This window comes from Taudactylus pleione, unplaced genomic scaffold, assembly GCF_031769625.1.
Source record: "Taudactylus pleione unplaced genomic scaffold, aTauple2 ptg000130l, whole genome shotgun sequence".
In the NCBI taxonomy this organism is placed as follows: domain Eukaryota; kingdom Metazoa; phylum Chordata; class Amphibia; order Anura; family Myobatrachidae; genus Taudactylus; species Taudactylus pleione.
The window spans coordinates 3442624-3461907 of NW_028284532.1; the positions used below are offsets into that span (position 1 = coordinate 3442624).

Below are 19284 nucleotides of genomic sequence, written 5' to 3' on the forward strand. Positions count from 1 at the left end.
ACTTTTCCGCCTACAAAACACGCGATGTAGGCGAAAAGTCTGGGAGGCAGAAAAGTATCGTGGGTCCGCTCTAATTGAATACGGCTCTAAGTCTGTTACAATAAGGAGTATTAACCCGGTGTCCATACGGTAGAATATTGTTACACCGGCAGTCAGGTGGGTCAAAATTTACCCTGAAATATTTAACCCCACATTTCTAATTTTTTTGCAAAGATTTGTAAATCCATCGGTATATTTTAGTTAAAAGACTCAAAGTTATTTATGTGAAATAAAAGACCTTAGAAGTCATCTTAGTAACTTTATTTTACTATTATGAAAAACTATGAAATTAACAAAAATAGACATCCTTAGTCTAACTGTTATTAAACTAGATAAAAGTTAACTTTTTTGACAATTTTACATTTTGGTGTAAGTGAATACGAGATCTTTAGGAAATAAATAATAATAATAATAATTGCTGTCAGAAGCCTCCTGCTCTGTGTCACTCTGCTGGCTGCGTATAGTAACGTGATCTTCATTTACCTCACTTTCTGTCGAATGGTCACTTTGTTCTGAATCAGATTCCTATAAAAAGATAAAAATACATTGCCGTTCACGTTTCTCCCGATCCATTTTGAAGAAAAACCTATAAATAACAAAAAACATAAACTATAAACACTACACTAATTTGGCTCAAAATTGTAACATCGACTGTAAGGTTGGGTCATATTTACCGTTTTGATGTTTGCACACGTCTATCTCCCTGCGCAGTCAGACGTCAACTAATCTGTGGCGAAAAACAAGATGTGAGGGGTCTTAAATCCAGCTACTGAGAAGTTTGGCAACATCGCATTACAAAATACTACACACAAGTGAAAACTGCCCGGGTCATAATGACCCAACCTGACTGACGCCAGGGTTAAATAGTTGTAATGTACTATATATACACACTAGTGCAGAGCTTCCCGAAATCCACCATTACAATCCATGTTTTAAGGATATCCATGCTTGAGACCAGATAGTTAAATCAAACTGACTCAGGTACTAATTAAGTCACCTGTGTTCAAGCATGGTTATCCTTAAAACCTGGACTGTAATGGCAGAGTTTGGCAACCCCTGCAGTAGTGGGCAAAACTTGTAACCACTTAGAAATTTATTGGTATTTGAAATATTTTTTTCCATCAAGATTTCATTAATTTTATTTGAAAGTCTAGTCAACACATTAATGTTGCAAAGGACTATTATAGTTTGAAATTATTTATAATTTAATATTCATATATGACAGCAAAGACCCACTCCCAGTAGCCATTACTCCAGTGTCCTAATGACAAACTCTGAGCTCATCCTTGATTAATCCTGTAAAATGTTAGCTGAGCATTAGAGAAGCCATTGGAATTGTGGGCTTGATTTAGAGATGTTCGTTCTTCCAAGGATGAACGCACATCTCCGATGTTGAAGGGTCTGCCACTGCACAGGACACGTTCTGCGCATGTGCAGAACGGGTCCTGCGATCTCAGTCGCAGACCACCCAAGCAGCAGCATGACTCTATAGAAAACAATGGGACTGATTCAGAGGTGGTTGCTAATACATGCAGCAGCAATAATATGCAAATGCAGGTTTCATCCCTCACCTTATGCACTAGCGTACGTTGGACTGTGCAAGCTCCGAGTGGCAAAAAATCCCCAGTTTTATCACCCCTCTGACCCCCTTCTATTAATAGATCCCATTGGCAGAGCCCCCACACCCACCCCTAGTGTCAATGAGTGTCAAGGAAAGGAATCTCAGATGTCGGTAAGTATGATTAAAGGGCTTGCGTGCGTCTTAGCAGGACCCCATTCTGCACACTCGCAGATTGGGTTCTGCGCACACGCAGATTCCCGATAATCAACAATCTGCGTTCCGCTGTGCACTTGCATGTACTACTGAATCAGGCCCATTAGAATATCCATCTGCTTCAGCCCTGTTACTTGCACAACATACTTACAACGTCTGCAAGAATCTACAGCTACTGTAACTTTACTACCTATTGTGAATTTGCCATCATTGTGCAATTCCATTGGCAGAGCCCCCACACCCACCCCTAGTGTCAATGAGCCCCCATTGTATTAGTGCCCCCCTCCACATGTGTCACTCTAGCCCCCTAGCCCAAAAAAGTATTTGTGGTGCAGAACCCACCCCTCTTCCCAGTGCCAAAAGATGACCTCCCTATTACCCCCCCCTTCACTATGGCATAGCCCTATAGTAGTGTAAGAGTTCATTTTATGTCCTTTAGTAATGCTTTAGTTTATTTTATGTCCTATACTAGTGTCATGTTTGCTCCTTTAGTAATGCTCTAGTTCACAATGAACCACATTGTAGTGCTGCCAGTACACATTATGCCACACAGTGCTCCCAATTCATATTATGCCATACAATGTATCCAGTACATATGTCATATTGAAGTGTCCTCAGTTCATAATGACACATTTTAGTGTATCCAGGTCATATTATGTCACATTGTAGTGTCACCATTTAATATTATGCCACACTTTAGTGCCCACAGTTCATACAGTGCAACATTTCAGTACCCCCAATTTCATATTATATTGAGGGGTGGATGTACTAAGCATCGCAAACGCGGTACGGTATATCCCGCCTCATCGGGTACATACCGTGGTTGATTACCGCGGTATGCACTTAGAATATCACAAAGGACAGCTCTCCCGATAAGAGCTGTCCTTTGCGATGCCCCCGGATGGAGGGACGTCCGTGTTTGACACCCAGAAGGACCTCTGGGGTCCTTCCGTGCATGCGCAGAAGGCCACAGGGGGAGATGGGAGGGATCCAATTGCATCCCTCTCAGGGGAGCATCCCGAATAGAATCCCATAGGCTTTTACTGGGTGACGCCACCTGAAGATGGCGTTACATATGTAAAATGCGGAAATACCCCCTGAAAACTGCATCACGGTGCCCCAGTTCATACAATGCCACATTACAGTGCCCCCCAGTTCACATTATGCCACATTACAGTATCCCCTGTTCATAATATGCCATACTATAGTGCCTCCAGTTCATATTGTGCCATATTACAGTGCCCCAATTCATATTATGTAAAATGAAAGTGCCACCCAGTTCATATTATATTACTTTACAGTGTCCAGTTAAGATTATGCCACCTTACAGAGCCTCTTTATCATTATAACATCCACTACATACATCATTCACTGAAAATGGAACGTCACCCCATTTAGACCTGCAACAGGTTAGACCCAATTGCTTAGCAGGCAGTTCTGGTAACTCAACCTAGAAAGGAGGAATAAATAGCGACACATTAAGTGCATATATCTATGTTCCAATTGGTATAAATAATATAAGAAGAATCGGGTGAATAAATTAGATATAAAAATATACAATTTAATAGGCTACAATAAAAAACAAAGATGTGTAATATTGCACATTATAAAACATAACATAATACAAAAGTGATATCAGCACTTAATTGTATGTGGAAAATAATTAGTCCACCGGAATCAAATATTAAATAATGGAAAGCTCTGTCACTGGAGAAATGTAATAAATGCAAGATGCACAGATCTAGTTACCGGTACCACTCAGTTCATTTAAGGATAGAGAAGCAGTTCCAATGAGGGTATGGAATAACCTGGACCCCGCTGGAACTGCTTCTCTATCCCTAAATCGCACGGCATTCTGGGGTGCAATTTCGAGAGTGACATCGGTGATCACAGACCGCACAACATCGGTCAGGAGGTTGGAGAACACCCTAAAGTCCATATATACTGCAGCAGGTGTGACACTTCGTCCTCAGCCCTGGCGGTATCAGCTCGCAGAGCGCTTTGGCTGCGACAGTGGCAGGTGGATGTGGAATCAAAGAGAGATTTCCCAGGGTACTGGAGGTAAATCTACTTAGCTTCCATCTGCCGCCCCGCCTCCTAGAAAGCCCTATTCTAGACCTTCGTTTCGATCCTTTCGTGCCCCGGGACGATTCAGGGGCCGCTCCAGAGGAGGACCTACAATTTCTCGTGGGTCCAGAGGTCGTGGCAGAACCGTAGCACCCTCTGCTCAACAGGACATTAAGTCCACCACCAAACCCAGTGCATGACGGGTTTCCCTCTCACATGGGGGACCCCAGGGTGGGAGCTTGCCTCTGGGTCTTCAAGCGGTTTTTCACCACAGGTTTGCCAGTTTCCAATGACAGGAGTGGAGTAATAGACAAGCTTCTGACCGCTCGAGTGTTGGTCCAAGTTCCCAGGCATCAGATCAAACAAGGATTCCACTCCAGTTTGTTGGTTTGACGGCTCGGTCAGACCTATTCTGAATTTGAGGGATCTCAATCCCTACTTGAAAGTATTCATGTTCGAAATGGAGTCCCTTCAATCTGTTATTACGGGTCTAGATATAGATACCCCTCTAGTGGCTAATGTATGAGAGGCATGATATGCCCAGCCAATCCACGGTTTCTTAATGGAGAGTAACTTCCCCCCCACCAAATGGGTCTGTGAGACATATAATATCTGAGCCATATCTCCTAAATTGCCTAAGGACCAGTAATCTCTTAATTTTGTCATTAATCCCTCTCACATTCCATGAGAGGACGGTGAGCTTAGCAGCAGACATCAGGTACAAGCACAAATGGAGAACCAACTAGGTCCAACAGTCCCCGTAGCACCAAAATATACACACATCCATTGACCACTTAGCATCATATAAAAAGCAGGAAAATAAAACAACACAGAAAATAGAAATCTTTCCCAAATTTAAAGAATAGGGGGGCCCATTTATCATTCAATATTTGTGACTTTTTCCCCGAAAACAGTTTTTTTGGGGGTAACCTCAAATAGTTAGTATCCCCCTCATGTATGAAGGAGGGAGTGCAGCAGATATCCCCGATACCTGCTGCGATCTCTCCATTCCCGACTGCAGCTGCAGCCCCCATAGCTCTCTATGCTGCCAGATTTACCAGCTTCCAGAATGCTTTGCATTCCGGAGATTGGCCCCCACAGCTATTGCCCTCTGAAGATGGCGTTAGCCTGTTGTAGCCTATGGGCTACACTTTGTATAATTAGCCGGGCCGAGGCCTCCCTGGCTATGGTGGCTGTACATGTGCAGTAGCCCCAGCAGCACTCTGGGCACGTCACAGGGACCGGTTTCTTTCGGAGCCCCTGACCCTGCGGGTACCAGATAATACATTCTAGCTCTATGATCACATCTTGCAATGAGATCATGGGCCGTAATATCATGCCCAGACCATATTGCAAATAAATGGGCCCCTAGGCCAAAAAAAAGCACATACCTGTAAAACATACTGAAAACATGACTTAAAACACTAACAACCTTTTAAACCCCCCAACCTGTATACCTAACCCCAACTGTGGCATACTTAAGCCCGCACCTATCCCAAATACTAATTTACAAGATGAATCAAAAAATAACCTACTGCATCAATTAGGTGAAGCAAAGTGACCCCTAGACATAGGGAGCCTCCAGTGTTGTAATCCCCAGGCAAAAATACAATATTTACACACAAAAAAGTGGGAGACAGGTGCTGGAAGGGGAAATTCACTATATGCAATATGTGGTAATAAAAAAAAATAATGTGCCACCAGGCAAACATTGTAAATAGCAGCACAACAATATTAACACATGAACAAAGCATTGCAGTTTGAAAACTGCTGCTAATCATCATTGACAAATAGAAACCAAACTTTGAAGTTAGGTCACAATGAAAACACAGGCAAAATTATTACGTGCACCATGGGAAGTCAGGAGGCACACAAAAGTTAGTCGTTTGCCAGTTGACTTCTGGTCGGCAGACGGCGGTCCAGCCACAGTGCAGCCTCTCTTGGGCTAAAGTAGAATTTTTAGTTTCGCCGTCGGCAACAACCTGCAGCTTTGAGGGAAACATCATAGTGTAGGGAAGATTAAGGTTACGTAAGCGCCGTTCGATAGGTATAAACAGAGCCCTCTTATTTTGAACCTCCATGGTGATATCCGAGAACACTGATATCTGGGAACCATTATGTTCAAGGGGGCCTTTGGTACGGGCCAGATGTGGCACAGCATCCTGATAATGAAGAAACTTAGCTATAAAGTTACGTGCAGTGCTCTGGTTGGTATATGGTAAGCCTGCTGCACCACGAAGTGGTAAGTAAAAGCCTATTTAACATACGTATCCAGATGCCACTTCAAGAATTCCTCAAGACGTGAACCATCTTGTTTCTCTGGCAGCCCCACAAATCGTTGCCCCATTGTTTCGTCTAAGACAGCCCTCCATATCTGACCATTTCCGATGTACAGAAGCCATCTGAGAGTCCAGCATATCCACTCTCATTTTCAATGGGGATACCGACTCCTCTAATGCAGAAGTGCGTGCTTCCACCTCATCCACCCATTCGCAGACGCGCTTCAGGTCATGATGAATAATAGACAAATCAGACTGTACTTCTCCAATTTTACTGGCAAACCATTTTTCACTGGCTGTAACTGCATCCAGCACACGTTGCAAGATAGTCTCGGATGATTCTAATAGTACCAATGTACCTGCAGTAAGTGGGTATGTCGGGACGGACCAGCTCGCCTGATTGTACAGGCGGAGGTTGTGGGGTGGAGCAACAGACATACGGATTTAGTTTTGCTGCTGCAGCATGATAGGTTTTACCCTTGGTGAAGGGCATTTGGGACTGCAGCAGACAATGATGAAAAAGCTCTGGCTGCTGTAGCAAGCTAATCCCTGACAACCGTGATGGCGGCTATCAGGTAATGCAGAAATGACTTGAGATCTGGATTGTGACCATCAGAGCAAGCAGCAGAGCCAGACCAGATGACCCCTGAAAGGTAAGTACCGGAGCACAGCTCAGGAGCAGCCGGCGGTATGCTTAGCTACGCCTCACTGAACTCCGGAGTCGGCTGGCATCCCATGTGGAGCGCTACAGTCACAGGCCCGGCTGGAAATTAAGATTCACAGAAAACTGCCCAGTAGCCAAAGCCTGCCGAAAAGGGTGTCTCCGTCGTTACTGTACCTTCAGGTAGTCACTGATTGCTGTGTTTGCCCTGAAAACAAAAAGTATGGTGGTCGCTCATATCAGCTTAATGACATTATACAGCTTGTAAAGGATAGGGTTTACACCGAACCACAGAAAAAAAAAAAAGATTCCGTCCAGCTCACTGCAGCAATATCAACAAAAAACACTTAAATCCTACATGATAATAGAGATTGAGGTATTAGTTACATACATTTGCAAATATATGAATACTGGCGTCCCTAACATTAAGGGGTTCACGTCCGAGAAGCAAGGTACCCCAAAAAATGCAGCCAAGGACCATCCCCAGGGCATGACACGAAAAGGGGAAAAAAGGTGATAGTGAAGTGTAAAGAATAGATATGTAAAGATAAATCAATAAGAAATTAAATGAGAAAGAATTACAATTACATAAATAATAAACAATTAGAAAAGTGATAAAAAAATATCTATGTGAATTAAGTGGTGATGCCCTGAAAAAGGTCCAGCCAGAACAACTCCGGGTTCCCCGCTCCCAAATGCTCACCCCAAAATAATTATTGCTACATAATAATAAGCACCCACTCTAGGTCATATAATTACAAATTAGTGTACTGCATAATAACAGCACATGTATAAGCTGAGAGCTGACTCACCTTGGAGGTACCCCAGAAACCTCCACATGGCAGTATAAGGACCAGCACATCCTCCCAATGCTGGCTCCCTTCATGCCTCAAGATTGCAAACAAAAAGTATGGTGGTTGCTCATATCAGCTTAATGAAATTACACAGGTGCGTGTAAAGGGTGGGGTTTACACCGAACCACAGAAATAATAAAAAAAAAGATTCCCTGCAGCTCACTGCAGCACTATCAACAAAAAATACTTAAATCCTACATGATAATAGAGATTCAGAGTTATTAGTTACATACATTTGCAAATATATGAATAAGCACCAGGCCATCGTCAAGGCTCCTCTATACTGGCGTCCCTAACATTAAGGGGATCACGTCCGAGAAGCAAGGTACCCTGGGGAAGCACCAAGGATGTGATCAGGAGAGATGCACTGGAGAGCTCACAAACTGCTATGCTTACAAGCCTACCATAGCCACGCCCCACATATAATCAGTTTTATGTTCAAGCACATCAATCCTATTCTCAATATCTGTGACTTCTGAACAAAATTCCTTTATGTAAGTCAGCATGAAAGGTGGCTCAATCCTGTTACAAAGGTGTGTGTCACTTGTGGCTCGAGTAAGTGAGGCTATATGCCGCACTTACGTTACTGGCAGATTCGCAGATTTTTGTTTGCAGTCCCATAGGGCTGCATACAAAAAAGTATGAGTCCGGAGTGAGATCGGACCGCGAGGGTGGCAAATGTGGTGCCGTTGCTGGTGTTTCTACGGCGTTGCAATGGCAACCCCCTTCGCACCTACTTGGATTAAGCCCTAAGAACTCTGGCCCTTCTATCGTCAGAGGGGTGCCTTGTGTAACACCATGTAATAAGACACCTTAATAAATTATATGAAATAAAGACTCGGAGACATGAGATTTGGCAGATTAATTAGCAATTTATTACAATTATCTAATGAATATTAATTTAATCTAACTGATCGAAAGTATGGTGGCAAAGAAAGGACGGCAACATTCGGTTTACTCCAGACATGCAGCACACAGACATGCATACCAAGCGGACACCGCCCAAGGTGCAGAGCAACCAATAACTAAACAACTGTCAACAAAAAGGTATCCACGCAACCTTCTAACATGACTACCCACCCGGAAGGGTGATGACGCTATCCCCAGCAGGGTGACCCAGCGATCTAACCAGTCAACGAAGGTGAGCGCACTCAAAGACAATAATACTACAAACTGAAAGAGATTTGCACCCTAAGTGGGGATCTGCCGTTCTTTCCCGCCACAGAAAACAGCTAACTACAAAAAATCCCACTGAAGACACATAGGGAGGGATGGTGGGGAGACAGGAACAAAAGAGGCTTTGTCTCAGCCCACACAGCCTCACATACAAAGCTAAAACATACACACCTATCTTAATAGGGCAATTAGGTCACATGGTGTTACCCAAGCCAACCCCCAGACTTGAGGTTTAACCCACTTCGTTCTCATTCAATCACTCTGTTTGTCTTATCTGGAAAAGCTCATAGAATCCAGGGTGCTCTGCTTCTTGATCTTAGAAGCCAAACTGTGTATACAGTTCACAGGCTATAGAAATGTGATTTAAGGGGTTGAATGCTAGTTGCTGGTAGCTGAGGGGTCAAGCAAAACCAGAATTAGAAACAAAGACAAAAGCTCAGTACAAAGGTAAGTAGACAATATTTTTGCTGATAGCCAAGGTAGAACCCATGGGCAAGGTCTGGAATAAAGCCAGTCCTCCAGTCTTATTTACTCCCAGATGATTGCATGTGATTGGCTATGGCCAAGAAGTGGTAGGGGAGCAGGCATGATGGTACGTATTTCTGAGCATAAACCTAGATTAACACCATCATACCTCATCTGATAGGATCACTGGTACAAACTTCACAGGACCTCATCAAGTCCTACAGGTATTTTTCTTTATGAAATCATGATACTTCTCTCTTCACAATCTGCTTCCAGACGCCATCAGGTCCTGGTTTGTCAGCGTACAATAATGGAAGTTGTTCACAATAGAAGGATCAATGACCCAGACAGGTTTGCACAAATTTTCTTCTTCTGGTGAACCCTTCCAGGGAAACAGGTATTGTGTCTCTCCTTCCCAAATACAAGAGTCCAGAATAGTTCGTACTGAATAGTCTCTGCAATTTCAGTATTCAGAGTATAGTTCTTCTTACATTAGGGCCCATTTCTTCTCTAAGGTGATTGGTTCAAATTTGACAAGTTTGAGCCAATGGGTGTAAATTCAGGGGCTGTGCTATAATACCAGCAGGCTGCTGAGCAGAAACATGTACACTGGTACATTCAGCATCATTTTCAGTTTGGCAAGGTTAAGAAATTTTACAGGAACAGGATTCTCCATTGGTGACTGCAAGTAGAACTGAAGCATTGTCAAGAACCTAGGCCCTAGGAGCTTCAGAAGAACAGTCAGGACAAATGAAGGAGGCAGAGATACTCTTGGAAGGAGCGTTTTAAACTATCTTTTCCTCTGGGTACAACATTGATAGGCTTCCAGACTGTGCTTTACCGATTTAAGGGGTCTATTCACTAAGCATTGGAGAGAGATACAGTGGATGGAGATAAAGTACCAACCAGCTCCTGTCACTTTACAGGCTGTGTTGGAAAAATTACAGGAGCTGATTGGTACTTTGGCCCTGATTCAGAGCCGGACGCTCTGACAGAGCGCTCGCTCTGAATCAGGGCCGTCCCTGCTCCTTTTTGGAGCGGCCTCCTGGCCGCTCGCATAGCTATGGGTGACCACCTACAGCTATAGCGAGCGGCCAAAATGATGGTCGCGATGGTCAAGACCATCGGGCTTGCGACGAGACCATGCAGTAGGGTCTCGCTGCCGCAAGCCCAGGAGTGCTTTTGGCTCTATCAGAGCCAAAAGCACTCCCACTGACATCACTAGTGATGTCAGTGGAGCCGGCCCCAGACGGTAGGCGTTCCCATGGGAACGCCTCCGTCTGGGCAGCCATGCCCCCGGCACACCCACCAAAGGGGGTGTGCTGTCAATCACCATCGACAGCATGCCCCCTTTGGCGTGAGACCCTTAATGACGGCTTGGCCGTCGTTATTCGGGTCTCGCGCATGCGCACGATGGAGCCGCCTCCGTCGTGCGCATGCGCACTTGGGCACCATCGACCCGCTTACGAGCGCTCGCGAGTGGGTCAGAATCAGGCCCATTATCTCCATCCACTTTATCTCTCTCCAAGGCTTAGTGAATATACCCCAAAATGCAATATTACATCCATACTTGCTGACATTTATTATCTGCTCCCCGGGAGATGCCTGGAGAGCAGGCACAGCAGACCACTTTGGGGGCGGGGCAGGGTTACTATGTCATTAGGCCCTGATTTCTAGTCATTTAGCCCTGCTGCCTCCATTCGGAGCCACGATTCCCGCAATCATCTCCCCATGCTACCCCCTTCACTAGGTAATGGGCGGGATGCAAGAGATCCGGATATTTGTGCGGGGGGACTCTCCGAAAATTCGTGAGCCTCCCGCAACTTTCCGGAGAGTAGGTAAGTATGATTACATTACAGGGGCAGGGCTGCGATGATGTCATTTATAGTGAATAGCCCTACCTACAACAGGGAAGTGGCAGAATGCAGGGGGCGGTTGCCGACTGAGGGAAATCTCCAGGCTCCCACCAAATTCATCTGGACCACTATTTTATCCTTTGTCTTGAAGTCATTAATGTTGATGACACTGGGTGAAAATATAATTTAAAAAATTCCTGATTTTAACAATTTTTATTATTAAAAATAAACCCCAGACCACATTTTATAATCAATATTCATAAAAAGGTGGAATTAGTCTTTAAGGGGCCTATACATGATGTTAATTATCGGGATCCGTTCGGACCCAAATTCTTACCGCGGATTCCGGATCAATTCATCATTGCTCCAGCGCGGTGACAGCTGATGCGAAATCAGCTGTCCCTGCGAGCGGCTTCACTGCTCCTTTTCGGAGCAGCAAATCTTTTCACTGCTCCTTTTCGGAGCAGTGCTGGGAGTGCGCATGTGCGACCTACAGGTCACACATGTGCACAAGAGCCCCAACGCCCAGTGGAAGGAGCCGGACAGAGGCGGAGGGATCCGAAAGGATCCCTCTTCGCGACCCGGGACCCCTTCCCATAGGGAAGGAGCGGATATTGGGAGCATTCTTCATCTTCAGATTGGCGAATGCTCACGCACTCAAGCTCCAAAAATATGTTTTCGGAGCTTGATGAATTCTGCCCCTAGTGTATGGGGACAGCGGGCCATTCCGCCAGAGGAAGGTAAGTAGGAGATATCTGTGATACTAGTGTATGGGGACAGCGGGCCATTCTGCCAGAGGAAAGTAAGTAGGAGATATCTGTGATACTAGTGTATAGGGACAGCGGACCATTCTGCCAGAGGAAGGTAAGTAGGAGATATCTGTGATACTAGTGTATGGGGACAGCAGGCCATTCTGCCAGACGAAGGTAAGTAGGAGATATCTGTGATACTAGTGTATGGGGACAGCGGGCCATTCTGCCAGAGGAAGGTAAGTAGGAGATATCTGTGATATCTCCTGCTTTACCATAGTGATGAATGGCCCGATAACTTAATTTTTACAATTGCAGGAGAAACTGTGCATTTTCACCAGCTTTTGTAAAAATGAAGTGATGATGAATAGGTCAATAAAAGAGCTGTAAATACTATACCTGCATGCAGATGGGGTCTTCCTCCAGCAGAGGGAACCAAATCATGTATTATTGGTTTTTCCAAAGTGTGAAATGCTTGACTTTTTTCATGTCCCAAATTAAAAAGATTGAGCACAATATTTGTGGCTTTTACATGAGAAAAATTTGCTTTGTTGTCGGGAGTGGACGTTTACATCTTGCACAGTGTACAGCTCTCCCATCTAGCTAACAATGAAGTTAGTGATCTATTGCTGGTTGGTATATCTGCTAGTATTAGATTACTGTTATGTGATCAATTGCTGCATGGATGCAGGAGGAACATTGTCTACCCATTTTTTTTTGTCTTTTTCTGCCAATTTACTTAAATCTAAAGCCATAAAATAAATAAGTTTATGCCAATATGCTGCCAAAAAAATGATTTGCTAATGAAGGACGAAAACCCTCCTGTCATTGCATGAATACCTATATAATGATGATATGCTTCTTTTCACAAATGTACAGTGGGATCCATTGGGAAACAAGACACAGCGCACACATATAGGCACTCTCTTTCACTACCAGATCTTACATGGCTTTTTTCACACCCTGCAGCAATTATAGATGCGCCAGTGCCTCACACCTCATCCATTAATCACATACCCCTTAGGGAATACCTCCCAAAGTCCCGTTATTCTGGGACTTTCCCGCTGTCCCACACACAGGCAGCAGTGTCCCGAGTTGGGGGGGTACGCACCAGGGCCGGATTTACCGCTAGGCAACCTAGGCGGCCGACTAGGGCCCGGCGGGTCACACAGGGCCCTTAGCCGGACCCCCCCTGGTAATCCAGCCCTACACAGATCCTGCAGAGCAGCGTTTTGAGCGCACCGCACCAGGAGGCAGTCTGATCAGTATTAAGGGAGGGGGTTCACTAGGGGCAAGTCTTCCCAGGCCCCCGCCGCATATTAGATCCCGCAGTCCGCAGCGCAGGCGCTGCCAACCACCCCGGTAGCAGCCGTACATCCTACATGTGTATATATAAATATATATGTGTGTGTACATATGTATGTATATATATATGTATGTGTATATATATATATATATATATATGTGTGTGTGTGTACTGTGTACATATATGTATGTGTATGTATGTATATATATATAATATATATATATGTGTGTGTACAAATATGTATGTGTGTCTATATATATATATATATATATATATAGTTACATAATGTATGTGTGTCGTATGTATATATATATATATATATATATATATATACACACACACAGACACACATAAAGTGGAACAGCGGCACTCACAGCACTGCAAATAAATAAGACTCACAACTAAACTAAACTAAAAGTTACACCGAACGAAACGTTGAACGCAGACCCTTTTGGAGTCGTGAGTCTTATTTATTTTCAGTCCTGTGAGTGCCGCTGTTGTTCTACTTGTATTCTTGTTTTTTTAACCATTAAGAGGGCACCCAGGCAAGTATTACCTTTACTGTGCAGTGCTGGCGTTACTATATTGTGTGTGTGTGTATATATATATATATATATATATATATCTCTATATCTTTTATGTGTATATATATATATATATATATATATATATAAATTGTGTGTGTGTATATATATATATATATAATATATACATATACTGGATTTATATATTATATATATATGTGTATGTAAAGATATATATATATATATTATATGATCAGGTGAAAATAACGGCTACACTCTGAAGAACATGTGTGCTCTCTCTCTATAGGTGGGATGTACAGTACTAAGCAACGCATCCGTGATGCGGTACATCCCGCCTCTCTTCGGGTACATACCGCAGTTGATTATCATGGTATGTACCTAGAAAGTTTATTTACATCGCAAAGGACAGCTCTCCTGATAAGAGGTGTCCTTTGCGATGCCCCTGGACAGAGGGACTTCCAGGTTTAATGCCCAGAAGTCCCTCTGGTGTCTCTCTGCGCATGCGCAGAAGGATGCAGAGGCATACTTGCCGACAATCTGGCTGCTCCTTACGGGAGGGAGCAGCCAGATCGGCAGAACAGGGGGCGTGGCCGGCAAAAGGGGGCGGTCCAAACGAACAGAGGTCGATTTGCGGGCGTGACAGGGGGCGGGCCACGCGATCGCGCCACTTTAGCCCCGCCCCCACTACACAATGCAGGAAAAAGGCATTGCGAAGCAGGGGGCGGGGCCAAAATGACGCAAATCGCGTCAGCGGCCCCCTTGCTGCGGGGGTTTATCAAGTAATGGGGAGGGGGATCGGCGGCAGGCGGGAGGCTTGCCTGCCTTTCCGGGGGGGCGGGAGCTGCACCCGTTTATCAGGAGGCTCCCGCCCGAATCGGGAGGGTAGGCAACCCTGTGCAGAGGGTGATGGAAAGGATCCGATCGGATCCCTATCAGGGTAAGCGTCCCAGTAAGAAGCCCATAGGCTTCTATTGGGTAATGCCACCTGGAGGTGGCATTACCCACTGGAACGAGGTGCTTAGTACATATGGAAAATGCAGTAAAACCCCTGTTTATGGGGTTTTTCCATATTTGCCATTTAGTGCATCCCGGCCAATGTAAAGCTTGGCACTCTGGAAAAGAAACAGTATGCCGGGGGGCCCTCCTACTTTAGTAGAAGCATGTAGGTTTCCTGTAGATAGAAAGAAGCATCACTCCACATACTTTTAAATTAGTGTAAATCTGTACCCTGAGGAAAAGACCCATAGAGGTCTTGAAATATCGGTATCTATTAGTACAGATTTAAACTATTTTAAAAGTCTGTGGAGTGCAGTCCCTTCCTTTCTACAGGATACCTATATGCTATATATAATATTAATATTCACCAACTAATTATACCGTAATTCTCTCTATAGTGCTTGATGACACTATGATTTTAATTTTGGACTTTAGGGCCCCCTGTCTTAAGTGCCCCCTTAATCCAGCTCTGAGTCTGATAGCAGCAGCACAGGAGGAGGAGGGAGGAGGCAGAGTTGTAGGCCTGGCCTGGTTCTATAATTAGATAGGGTATGTGTAGAGGGCCAGTGAGTCAGTCACTTGGACCAACTCTCCCTGCGCTTTCAGGAGGCGGCCCTGCTCAGTTATGCGACGTGATGTCATCACGCGAGGAGAGAGGGATGCTGAGGGTCTGTGCTGAGTGGAGTCTGTGCTATGAGGGGAGAGCGATTCTGTGAGGCGAAAGGGGTCCGTGCTGTGAGTAGAGAGGGGGTGCTGTGAGGGGAAAGGGCTGCTGAGAGGGGAGAGGGGTTCTGTGCTGTGAGACAGGAAGTGAAGGTGGCAGTACGTGGTGCTGTGAGGTGGCAGTATGTGGTTCTGTGAGGGGGCAGTACGTGGTGCTGTGAGGGGGCAGTACGTGGTGCTGTTAGGGGGCAGTATGTGGTGCTGTGAGGAGGCAGTGAAGGGGGTAGTATGTGGTGCTATTAGGTGGGCACTAACTGGGTCAGTGTGTGCTATGGGGGGGGTTGATGTGCTATGGGGGGGGAAACAAGTGAGCTGGGAGGGAGTCAGTGTGCATAGTGAGTGATTGCTGTGACAGAGCAGTGAGTCAGTGTGATATGAACTGGCAGAGAGAGCTATAGAAGGGGCAATCAATGGGGCCAAACTCCAAAAAGCTTAGCAAAAATCAAGTGTATTCATACATACATAGCCGACATTTCAAGGCCGTGGCGCACCAGGGTGCTGTACAGCGGTATGAATTAGGAATGAAAGTATAGTGCTATGGACTGTTTGAGAGGGGGCCCCAAATCCAGTATCTTGCCTAGGGCCCCATGAGGTCTAAATCCTGCTCTGGTACGCAATGTGGGCCTGATTCAACAAGGATCGCTGATGTGATTGCGGCTGCATTCACGTGCGCAGGTCTGCTGTGAAAAGTATGCTAATAATTGCAATCGTAAAGCACCCGCATGGACAACATGCAGGCGCCCACTTCCCCTCTCGCACATCCGTAATACCCTGCAAACCAGACAAAACATCGGTAACATCAAAGTACATAGGAGCCACTTGCACATTTACAGCAGGTCAGACCTCACTTATAAATTGCTAACTTTCCTGTACGCAGTGAGCACTCAAGCTGCGTATGCCATCGTATTGGCCAATAAAACGCTCTCTGCCTGTCAGTCACCCTGCGATTGCGCTGCCTGTTCGCAGTGCGATTGCAGTGAAGTATTCGCACACGCTCACTGAGATGCATGCGCAGTACGCAATAATCGTCCGTCTGTGTATGCAATTGCAATAGCGATCCTTGCTGAATTAGGCCCTGTGTAAGCTGCGGAAGAATGCCTTATGGCACAGGTTCTCAAACTCGGTCCTCAGGACCCCAAACAGTGCATGTTTTCCAGGTCTTCTCACAGAATCACAACTTAAATAATTATCTCCATCTGTTGATCTTTGAATTTGTGTCAGGAAGTAATAAATACACCTGTGCACCTGCTGGGTGACCTAGAAAACATAACCTGTGGGGTCCTGAGGACCAAGAGCCGTATTCAATATGAGCCGAGCCCTGATACTTTTTCGCGGCCCGGACTTTCCGCTTACTTTGCCTGTTCTGTAGGTGGAAAAGTATCGGGTCGTCCCTGCTTTATCCCGTATTCAATACGGAAGTACGCGAAAACGGGACCCGGCGAAACGGAAACAGGAGGAAAGTACTATCATTTTGGGGGAAATCAGCCTGACACCCCCCAAAAGATGCTCTGACAGGGGGGTTAGTTATGGTACCCCCCGATTTGGCTTGCTGAAGGTATTTGGTGATTTTAAACGGCTCAATAGCTGTTAAATATCCCAGCAAATTTGGGGTACTTAAAAATGGGGGCCAGCATATTTAAAAGTTGCTAAAGTGAAGTTGAAAAATCATGAAAAATCCACCTGCCGCAAGCACCTACAATGAAAAAAACACTTGGGGCATACTTGGGGACCCCCCCCCCAGAGTAAAGTTTGCTAGTTTTTAAGTTTTCACCCCCTTTTTCAAAGTAATTTTTTGGGGTGTCCTTAAGTATTTATATTTTTATTTTTTGACACAGTTTACCTTTGGGGGACTGTCTGAAGGCTGCACGGGGGTTCCCGCAATGTTGCACCCCAAAACTCCAATACTGCACTTTTTTCCGCCTCCCATTCATAGGCGAAACTTTTCCGCCTATTACATTGCATTTACTTTCCGCCTAGGCAGAAAGTCTTTCAAAGTGAATACAGGGTAAAAGTCAAACAGGCGAAAAGTTTCCGCCAAAAACACACGGAAACTGACTCAAACAGAATAAGGCCCCAAGTTTGAGAACCACTGCCTTAGGGAGTTTTTGCAGAACATGTTCCTGTGTACCATCTCCAGAGTTTACTGATGATATCATGAGAGCAGTACAGTAGGTGTACACATACTTGCCAACTCTCCCTGATTGTCCAGGAGACTCCCAGAAATAGTAGCAATCTCCCTGTCTACCTGAAGAGCCTAACAATCTCCCTGATTACACCTTACCCCATTATGTAGCTGTTATATAATTGGGGGAAAAAAAAATCAGAGATATATAATACAGTCAAATTGTATAACCAGTGTCATTTCCCTGCGTTGGTTATAAGGCACAATGATACCTATGGCTACATACATTTTCATAAAAGGTTTCCTGGGCCACTTGTATGAAACCTCTTATAAAACACAATACATGAACAAACCCTGAAAAGTATCAGTGTGTTTTCAACAACATGTTGATCTTACTAACAGCTTTGGGGCTCATTTACATTTGGATATAAGTCAGTTTTATGACACGCCTCTCAGATGTAGCAGTACACGCCCACTGTACCGCACACTCATAGGTGCTGCTTTCACAATCTCCCTGAAATGCTTTTCAAAAGTAGGTAAGTATGGGTGTAAACAAGCCAATATGTTGTTCACCTGTGAATGAATACAGTGCTACTGTAATTCCAGGAGTATATAGCCAAAGCACTGTGTAACATTTAGTGCTAAACTTGCATTTTTTACTCACTCACAAATGTAATAGGGTACGACTATAGTAAAGCTCACAATTTGCGGGCTTTACTTTACTATAACTCGCAAAACAACATCTCGCATCCAGATGTTTTCCCATTCTCTAGCTAGAACTCAGGCAATGTAATAGCGTGCGAGTGCTTCACTCACACATATTACTGCCTGAGAACTCGCAAGAACAATAGATCAGCTTAAGGATAGCGAATTTATCCTAAGCAGGTCAGAGTAACACAAAAACATGCACATATCCATGAAATGCATGCATGTTTCTGTGTGTACATAGTGTGACTGGGTCATTATAATTCCACATGAGGTAAATGTGGAAAATGCAGATCTCCCAGGTTTGGCAGAGCAAAGGCATTAGGAATGTGCAATGTCCAGTTCAGGTGTTGCCTCAATCAGAATCTGGAAAGCAGCTGATTACAGACTATGGGGCCTATTCATCAACACTAAAATAACATTTTTAAGGACATTTTCCTTAAATAACGTTATTTTGGTATTCATGTAGCCACTTAGCACAGGAGATATCACAGATATCTCCTTGCTAAGTTCCCCTGCGTTCATTTCCACACTCCCCATACATTAGTACATTAGTACATTAGTATGGGGATGTGGAAATTGTGGTATTCAGCAAATTCCGAAAATTATCAATTTTCGGAATTTGATGCAGTTACTATTCGCCACTGTGAGGTGGCGAATAGCAGGTGAAACTTACCTGTATCCGCGTGTGCAGGTCCCCCGACGAGTCCCTCCAGCGCTCTGCTCCGTCCTCAGGCTCCGGAGGCTGGTCGGACATGTGTGCTCTCCAGCAGAGCACAAGAAAGTTTAGACAAAAAAAAAAAAGTTTTTTTTTTTTTTCTAATCTGTCATGTGGTCTGCTGGGAAACCACATGACAGACCTGCAGGACGGAGCCGGAGGCTGCTGCGCAGACAGGTAAGTCGGGGGGGGGGAGGGGTACACAAACTTAACGCATCTGTAGGCAGTGCTGCGCATGCGCTGGTTTTA

General features: G+C 44.8%; 1 long non-coding RNA gene across 1 annotated transcript; it reads right to left on the bottom strand.

Moving 5' to 3' along the window:
- Nucleotides 1-593: 593 nt before the first annotated feature.
- On the bottom strand, nucleotides 594-19077 carry LOC148523509 (uncharacterized). The gene is made up of 3 exons (XR_015878452.1): nucleotides 18994-19077; nucleotides 714-766; nucleotides 594-625 (listed from the first exon to the last, which is right to left on the bottom strand). It is a non-coding gene; the product is annotated as an uncharacterized LOC148523509 (long non-coding RNA).
- Between the last annotated feature and the right edge of the window lie 207 nt (nucleotides 19078-19284).